Source organism: Notechis scutatus, chromosome 1 (genome assembly GCF_049901735.1).
Source record: "Notechis scutatus isolate UNSWTSFEM ecotype Mainland chromosome 1, rNotScu1.2, whole genome shotgun sequence".
Lineage (NCBI taxonomy): Eukaryota > Metazoa > Chordata > Lepidosauria > Squamata > Elapidae > Notechis > Notechis scutatus.
In genome coordinates this window covers 294923756-294932705 of record NC_142009.1, presented here as the reverse complement: position 1 = coordinate 294932705, position 8950 = coordinate 294923756, and positions in this window count along the sequence as shown.

The following is an 8950-nucleotide window of genomic DNA, read 5'->3' as shown; positions in this document are numbered from 1 at the left end:
TGACAGCCTTGCCTTACACAATTTCTGGCAATAGTATAAACAATTCAAAATTTTTGCATTTGAATTGCTATAGTATCTTAAGACTCTTGTGCATTTGCTTATTGATTGACATTTTTCAATTGCAATTAACCATTATGAAAATTACCTATAGCCAGCCATGACTAGCAGAATAAAATCCACAGGGATTCCTTTACCATTTTTTAAAACTGTGATGAAGCAGAGAAGTTTAATTGGCTGAAAATTTTCCATATCTGCTTAATTCTGAAGTTTAAAAGATAGTCAAACAAGACTGTTTTTAAAAAAATAATATCTGAGAATAAGATATTATTGCGGACTGTGCAGCAGTGACTGTGAGAGTTGACATATTCCCATGGTTTGGGACAGAGACAGTAGGATATACCTAATTTTAAGAGAAATTATACAACATTTGGAATACTAAGGTTTTGAAAGGTCATTCCAAGTACCAGAATTCAAAAGGAGTTGTCATCTCTCCTGTTTTGATCAAGAAGATCTGACTAATGAGGACATTGTCAACATGTCATGCCATCACTACATTTGTACAATACCTTTCCTAGGATGCAAAGTTTCTATCTCAGAGAATTCTTGAAGATATCATTGCTGTTGTAGGGCTTTATAGATAAAAGCTATTCCCTAATGGAACCCAAATAATACTATTCAATCAGCTTTTTGTGAATCATTGACTAAGGCTGGGATTACATAGTTTTACTCATTTAGTTTATGAGGCAGTATCATTGGGCCTTGCCTTGTTGACAGAATGCATCTTTATCTCTTGTAATTATCAACTCTTCAAGGACATTCTAGTGATCTTAATCCTCTTCAGGGATCTTATCTGTTGGCTTTGTTCTCTTTTATTTCCCTGAAACTTGCCTCACATAACATTTTTTTCTCATTTATTATCCACTCATGTATACACAAACTATATGAATTTCTGTTTGGTGGCCATCACATCAGAGAGCGGTCATCTTTTATTTGGTCCATTTATTTGACTTCTTTTTGTAATTCATGGTATTCTATAAATTTCTCCAAATTCATAATTTGAATGGGTCTACTTTCTTTTTGTCCTTTGAAGCCATACATTACTACAATAAAATCTATTTTAATGGATTAATCAGAAGAGGTGTCTTTTATTCATTGATGTCTGTTTAATACAAAAGTACATCAAATAACAATTTTTTAAGAATTTGCTTAATAATATAATTCTACAAATTATGTTTTTTGAGTCAACTCAGATAATTTACACAATAATGGCATTCCACAAATGACAGAAATTGTTTTATTTGCATAATTTTATATCATTTGCATAATGATATCAGTATGCAAGTGATACAAATTGACAGAAATGATGTAATTTGCATCATTTGGAAAATACTTTAGCTATGTAAATAATTGCAAAAATTTGCTCCATTGTGTTTGAAATCCATTATATCAAGTTCCACTAAGATATAATTTCTTTCAATAATTTTTATATTTGTTGTCATAGAAATATCCTTATCCTTCATGATTTCATATTAATTGTCGTTCCTGTTTTCACTAGAATTTATTTCCCCTTTACTTATTCAATACACTGTCTTTCTCTTGACACCAAGATGATGAAAACTATTTCCTGTTTTTATTTCTTCACTATTAAGTTTGAGTTCATCAAGAATGATTTAGGTGCTGACAGAGAAACCAGGAGACTGTGAATTCTAGTCCCGCCATGAATGGCAGGTTACTTTGGGCCACTACTCCCGCTCAGTTCAACCTACTTGAAGGGTTATTATTGTGGTGAAAATAACAGGAGGAAGGAATATTTGCTACCTTGAGTTACATAAAAAGTTATAAAGGAAGGATTTTAAAAATCTGATAAAAATGCTGGTTGACATAGTCTTTGATATCTTTATATTAATGATAACCCATATTTTACACTATTTATTTTTACTTTGCTACTTAAACCTTCTTTACTTTCAGCTAACAAAGTAGCATCATCTGTACATTTCAGGTAGCTAGTTTTTCTTGCTCCAATTGTGATTCCAAGTGTCATTTCTTTCAATCCTCTCATTTTTTATATTACATTTACTGCACAATTTAAACAGATGCATTCTTGACCCATTTCCACTTTTAAACCAATATGTTTTCAAACATATCTCTTATAGAAGTAGTTCCTTGTTAATTACAACAAAAAATAAGAAAAATAATTACTTATACAAATGCCTAACTATAAGCTCTCTTACTCTCACCATTATCCATCTTGTGTTAGTTATCCAATCTGTTGTCCTTTTATCTTTACTGAAACTTGTTTGTTCATATGGCATTCCTATATTTTTTATAAAACTTTAGCCAAAAATTTCCTTGCATGAGGAATTATTGTATACATAATCTTTTGCACCTGTCTTGTTTGGTATAGGCAATTATGCACTAAAACGTTACGTATATTGTTTTATATACATTTTTATATATACAAATCTCATATTTATTGGCATAGAGCTGTTAGCACTTTAACTACTGTTTAACTGCCACTTATTAGTGAGTATTTCTATACCTTTGCATTACACTGTTCCCCAAATAGTTTATCCCTACAATTGTTTCATTCTACAGCTTCATTCCAGCTGTAACCTAATTTACTTTTGTTAAACCTCTTCCATTATTCTTGACTAGTCCTATATTAAGTGTAACATTTCATATGATTTCTGATTTTTCTTTACAATATCTGTTTACTTTTCTTGTTACTTTATTCTGTTTATTAACATTCTTAACTTAGATATTGTCCTTTCTTGTTTCATGTGCAAAGTCTGCTTCAGTTGTCATATATCTTTGTTCCCCAATGATCTCATCTTCTGATTTCTTAGCTTTCATAGTAGTTTGGTCTGAAAATCATTTGGATGCTTTCCTCTATGAACAGTTGGCAAATGTTTCTGTGCTTCATTTTTCATAATCCGCCTTATCTATTCCAAGATCTTGCTATTTACATTTTACAAATCTGTTTCAAATACCTAAAACTCCATGTTCATTGTTTTCTGTTTACTATTGTTTTAAGAAACTAAAAAGTCTGTATTTAACAGCAGCTGGTCATTCAAAAAAATCTAGTTTTGCCAGAAAGCCAAAGTAACCAAACCAACTGACAAATTCACTTGTTAAATTTTAGTGCCGGATGAATTTTAAAAGGCCAGGAACTATGCCAATGTACCCAGTTTCAGTAAAGTTACTGTATAGGCTTAAAATACTTCAATGCGTATAATTATCATATACATTCTTCCATGTAACTTTCACATTGTTCATGTTAGTATTATGTACAACTTTGCCCAAGATACAGAACTGTCTGTATCATTAAGATTAGACAAATGAACTTCATGTCAAATAAACAGATTTTTTTTTTTTTTTGAGGGCCAAGAAGCACAACAAATTATCACATCTTGTTTGGCTACAAACTGGACCCAAAACATAAGAGTGATATTATAGTTGGGGTCCAAATACTTTTAATGTCTTTCTCCTTCTCAGGATTATTACAGAACAAGTAAGTTCCTGCACAAAGGCATATGAATAATACAGTATTATCTGCTGGAAGCATATTCTCACAATCTTAAAATGAAATGTGTGACCCCTAGAGGAGAGAGCATGCCATTGTTGGCTTCAGAGCACATTGTGCTGATAGAAGGAGAAATTGTTGTCTGCTTTTCCCCATTAGTAGAAACTAATAGGAAAAAGCACAAAAAGAAGGCATAAAGAACTTTTCTCAGGAATATTTTGCACAGAAATATGAATGTAAGTAAAATATTATTTCAGCTGAGGACAACACTCTCTTTGTGTATTATATACCATAGCATATAAATAAAGAATATACATTCATTAATCTTCTTAAATAAAAAAAATACATTGCCAGGTCTGTGTTCTTCAAATCAGATGACTTTTTTTATGACAACAAAGAAAATTTATTCCCTCTGATACTATCTTTTACATAGACTGTTCCCATTTTGAAGACCACCTGATTAAGTTAGACCTTCCTCTTAGGCGGTTATTTAAATAAAGCAGAAAAAAAGGATCTTCAAACATATTTTCAAACATATTTGATCGCAATAGCACTTACTTATATACTGCTTCACAGTGCTTAAAAACCCAGCTCTAAGCTATTTACAAAGCCAGCCTATTGTCCCCAACAATCTGGGTCCTCATTTTACCGACATCAGAATGATGGAAGGCTGAGTCAACTCTAAGCTGCTCAGAACTGAACTCCTGGAGTGAGCAGTGAGTTAGCTCTACAGTACTGCATTCAACCACTGTGCCACCATGGTTTTTAATTTTTAACTATAATTTTAATAATCTAAGAATTTAATTTTACAAGAATAAAAGCAATGTTTATGATTCTTTTGTGCTTGGGGAGAAAGGTGGTATGTCCCTAAGAATAATGTCAGTATTTTCTTTTCAAGTACACAACTAAATAAGCCAAATGGAATTCAGCAGAAAAGGCATCCCACAGTACAATGTGAAGGAGTGCTTAGGATCTCTTCTACTTGATGAATCACAGAGGGGAGGGCCACATAAAGCAGGCTGCCCAGGTCCCATGATTGTAATTGTAATGCAAGACAAAGAATGTTTACAGCAGAGATCTACTATATACTATATTATTATTGCATTTCATTTGCTTGTTTATTTCATTTCATTTATTTCATAGCATTAATAGGGTAATAGACCCTACCCCCAGCCCAAATCTTGCCAGTTCCAAAACAAGTAGCAAGCATAATACAATAAAACATCACAAATAAACCAGATGCATAAAATAACAGAGCAAATCCAATCTCCTCAGCAGTGCATATGGGAAGGCCCACATTTCTCAACTCTCTATTAATATTTTGTAGAGCAAGTTTTCACAGAATATGGTGTCCTTTGCAAAGGTACAGATTGTACAATGTCTCAATCTCAGGGAATTTCTGTCTTTCCCAAAAGTAGAAGAAAAGTTCATTGTAGGTTGTATCCACTGGAATCCAGAGATTTCAGTCTAGTTCTCACCAGTGCTTTTGGTTCATCAAAATCCTGTTTCTAGTTAACAATGTTTCTGTATCCATAACACATGTGTGACCCATGCTTTCTAACCATGCATGAACACACGCACACAATCCTATGATGGAAAATGAACTTTATATGCCCAGGAAAACAGAGGTCTTTATTCTGTCAAGTAAATACATCTGTTTCTTTGCATACAGAAGAACTCTCATGATAGCAAGATTCAGTGCTCTACTCTTGATGCTTGTGAAGGAATCTTTCTTACATGGAACATTTCTATATTTGCTCAGAGTCCATTACTTATCTTGTTTCCTCTGTTGTACTTACCACTCACTGTGCTAATTGGTCAGAAATTGAAGTTGTCCATTTATAAGTTTAAGACTCTTAAAAGGAGATGTGGAGAAAGGTAGAATAGAATAACAGAGTTGGAAGGGACCTTGGAGGTCTTCTAGTCCAACCCCCTGCCTAGGCAGGAAACCCTACACCACTTCAGACAAATGGTTATCCAACATCTTTTTAAAAACGTCCAGCATTGGAATAACTACAACTTTTGGATGCAAGCCGTTCCACTGATTAATTGTTCTAACTGTCAGGAAATTTCTCTTTAGTTCTAAGTTGCTTGTCTCCTTGATTAGTTTCCACCCATTGCTTCTTGTCTTGCCCTCAGGTGCTTTGGAGAATAGCTTGACTCCCTTTTTCTTTGTGGCAGCCCCTGAGATATTGGAACACTGCTATCATGTCTCCCCTAGTCAGTTTTTTCATTAAAAAAGACCCAGTTCTTGCAACCATTCTTCATATGTTTTATCCTCCAGTCCCCTAATCATCTTTGTTGCTCTTCTCTGCACTCTTTCTAGAGTCTCAACAACTTTTTTACATTGTGGTGACCAAAACTGAATGCAGTATTCCAAGTGTGGTCTTACCAAGGCATTATAAAGTGGTATTAACACTTCAAAGCAAAGTTTTGTTTAATTGGTATTTTCATTATGAGATTATTTGAAGATGATAATCCAAAACAATTAAAAGTAACCATCCATTTGTTTATTATTATTATTGTATATAACATTGCTATGTTTCATAGGGGCTGCCTCCAAATTATAAAAATAAATAAGATGGAAATAAATATGGATGTTTTATTATTTTAGCTTCACTGGATTTTCAATATTTAGTGACTATACCAGGGTGGGTTGGGGCGGGGCTCTTGCTTTTGGGGGGTGGGGGGGGGGGGGGCTGGGGGGGGCCGTTTCAAGTCAAAAAGAAGAATATCATCAAACTTCGTACCCATCCAGGGGGGGGGATTAAGACCAGCGGGCGGATGGCCCGGGGCGTGGTTGCCCACCCTGATATACCATTTCCTTCCTTTCTTTCCTTCCTTCCTTCCCCCCCTCCCTCCCAAAATCATGGCTACCCACTTGACAAAGATGTGTTGAGAAAAAATTATATAGGCTGTTTAGATTTTAAATAAGGTTTTTTTTTATCCCTACTCTTTGATATCTTTTAACATGACTCAAAATTGACAGAGTACTTTGCAAATTGAGAGGGTAGGGATATGTAAATGAGTTTTAGCACTTCTCACATGAGAGCTGAAGAAGCTTCTTGGATGAGAAGCGAAACCTCTTCAAAGAAAAACAAGAAAGTTTAAGTCTGCTTCTTGAAAAAAACACCTCTGGGATTCTCACATTGGACTCTATAACCAGTGTAAATAGGTCACAATGTGTAATATCACTATTTTGTCCCCCCCCTCTAAATCATTTAGGATGGGGGACAGTTTTTAACCTCCACTTAGATCTTTCTCTACAAACTTTGGAAATATACTGGTCTTTCTGCATATCTGTCCCACTTGTTACAATGACCATGGTTTTACTGTTCCTAAGTATTAGTACTGAAGCTCTTTCTGTCTGTTATAGCATCACTAAGAAACTAAGTCTAATAGGGCTACATCCAAAAGAACAACTCTGATTCTTACTGTCAGCAGCTGGTACTTTATTCTATGCAATAAAATTAATGAGCAATTGGCAGAATTCTTTAGAGAGAAAAATTGTGTTAGCGAAAAATTGACAGATTTAAATTACAGATGCAGATATTTTAAAGGGAAAAGGACCCTGGTTGTCATACTATTATTGCATTTTGTGCCTCCCCTCCCCTATATCTTTGTACTTTAAAGTTTTTTTCTGTAATAAATTGAAATATGGCAAGCTAAAACTATATAACATTTTATGAATCAAATGAAGTTAAAAGGAAATGGAGGAGTTTGAAGTGATCACATCTATTATTGATAAATGTTTTAAAGAAAAACATTATCTTCTTTAGATAATCTCTGGGGTCCTTTTTATTGAGTTGAAGCTACAAAACTCAGAAAATATTAAGGTAGGAATAAAAAGTTTCATTTGTGTCATTTTTTCTTTTGGCTCAATCAGTGACAGTAGCAATAGCAATTAGACTTATATACCGCCTGACAGTGCTTTTATGGCTCTAAGCAGTTTACAGAGTCAGCATATTGCTCCAACAATCTGGGTCTTCATTTTACCAACCTTGGAAGGATGGAAGGCTGAGTCAACCTTGAACCTGGTGAGATTCAAACTGCCAAATTGCAGTCAGACGGCAGTCAGCAGAAGTAGCCTGCAGTACTGCATTCTAACCACTGTGCCACCATGGCTCTATGAATCATGGCTGACCTTGAAAACTAAGCAAGGTAGGATACTGGAAGACCCACCAGGATCTCTTAAAACTGTAGATTAGCCTGGGAATTTGAAAACAAACACCTAAGAAAAACCATTTTCAAACCATTTTCATATATGACCATGATGTTGCCAGGAATCAAGTATGATTTGACAAAGAATTCACCATTTTACTCCTTTCTTTCAGGCATAGCCTGAGGAAAAAATTGAAAGCAATTTTCTCAGGCCCACAAATGGAAGGGATCCTCTCCAAAGTATGGTAAAGTATTTGAATAAGAAGGATCACTGTCATTCAAAGTAATAAAAACAATTAAAGCAAAACCCCAAGGCTTATTTCAATATTTTGGTTCCCTCTTCACATTTCTGCTTATTTGGCCTGTGGATGGGACAAAAAACAAAGAATGACTGACATGGATTAAGGTAGCAAACATTCTGCTAGCCTCTCAACATCTGAAAACCTGAATCTTTCAGCTGGAATGCCCTTTTAGCCTTTATTTAATAAACTGACTTTATTTAGATTGATTGATGAGTGGATTTTATATCCCAAGTTGCTCAAGGCATCATATATAGTTTTATCTTTTCCTATGGATTATTGTCACAACAATTCTGTAAAGCATCTTAGAGAAAGATAGTAATTGGCATAGGGCTACCCATAAGTTTTGAGGCAAAGTTTTGTGCATGCTAGAGTCCTTTGTCCAATCCTCTTCTGACTGAGTATCTTAACAGTACTGGGAATTAGGCATACTTGTTACTCCTTCTCTCCAATAAACATTTTACCCTTATGTTCAATTGGTCAGAATGATTGTGGTTTGAGAGACAAGCATATGAAGGGAGAGACCCAGTTCAATCTGATAAAGTATGCCAAGTCTCTTTGACATTGTTGTTCTTTTGTTCTAGATTCCCTTTCAGTATTAGATTGAAATGATCTTTATTCAATTATGATTCAATTATGTTTATTTGACTGTAATTTTCAAGAGGAAACAGCTCACAAACACTCCTGGAAATATGCAGTGATATATGTGGTAATGAATGCATTTTGTATTTTATGTTTAGCATTTGGGTGGATCTAGTGTTTGATCCTTATAGATGTTGAGATACTGTTCTATGATGGGTCTGTTTTATGATGGGTTTGGATGGGTTGGTAAATGAGAATGGTTCTATTGTCCAAATCATAGTTTCATAGTGAATGTACAGATCTAACTGCCTTTCAGTCCCAAGGTATCAATAGTAATCTTGTTTTAAAATTAAATTTCTGAGAATGCTACAGGGCTACATGTGGC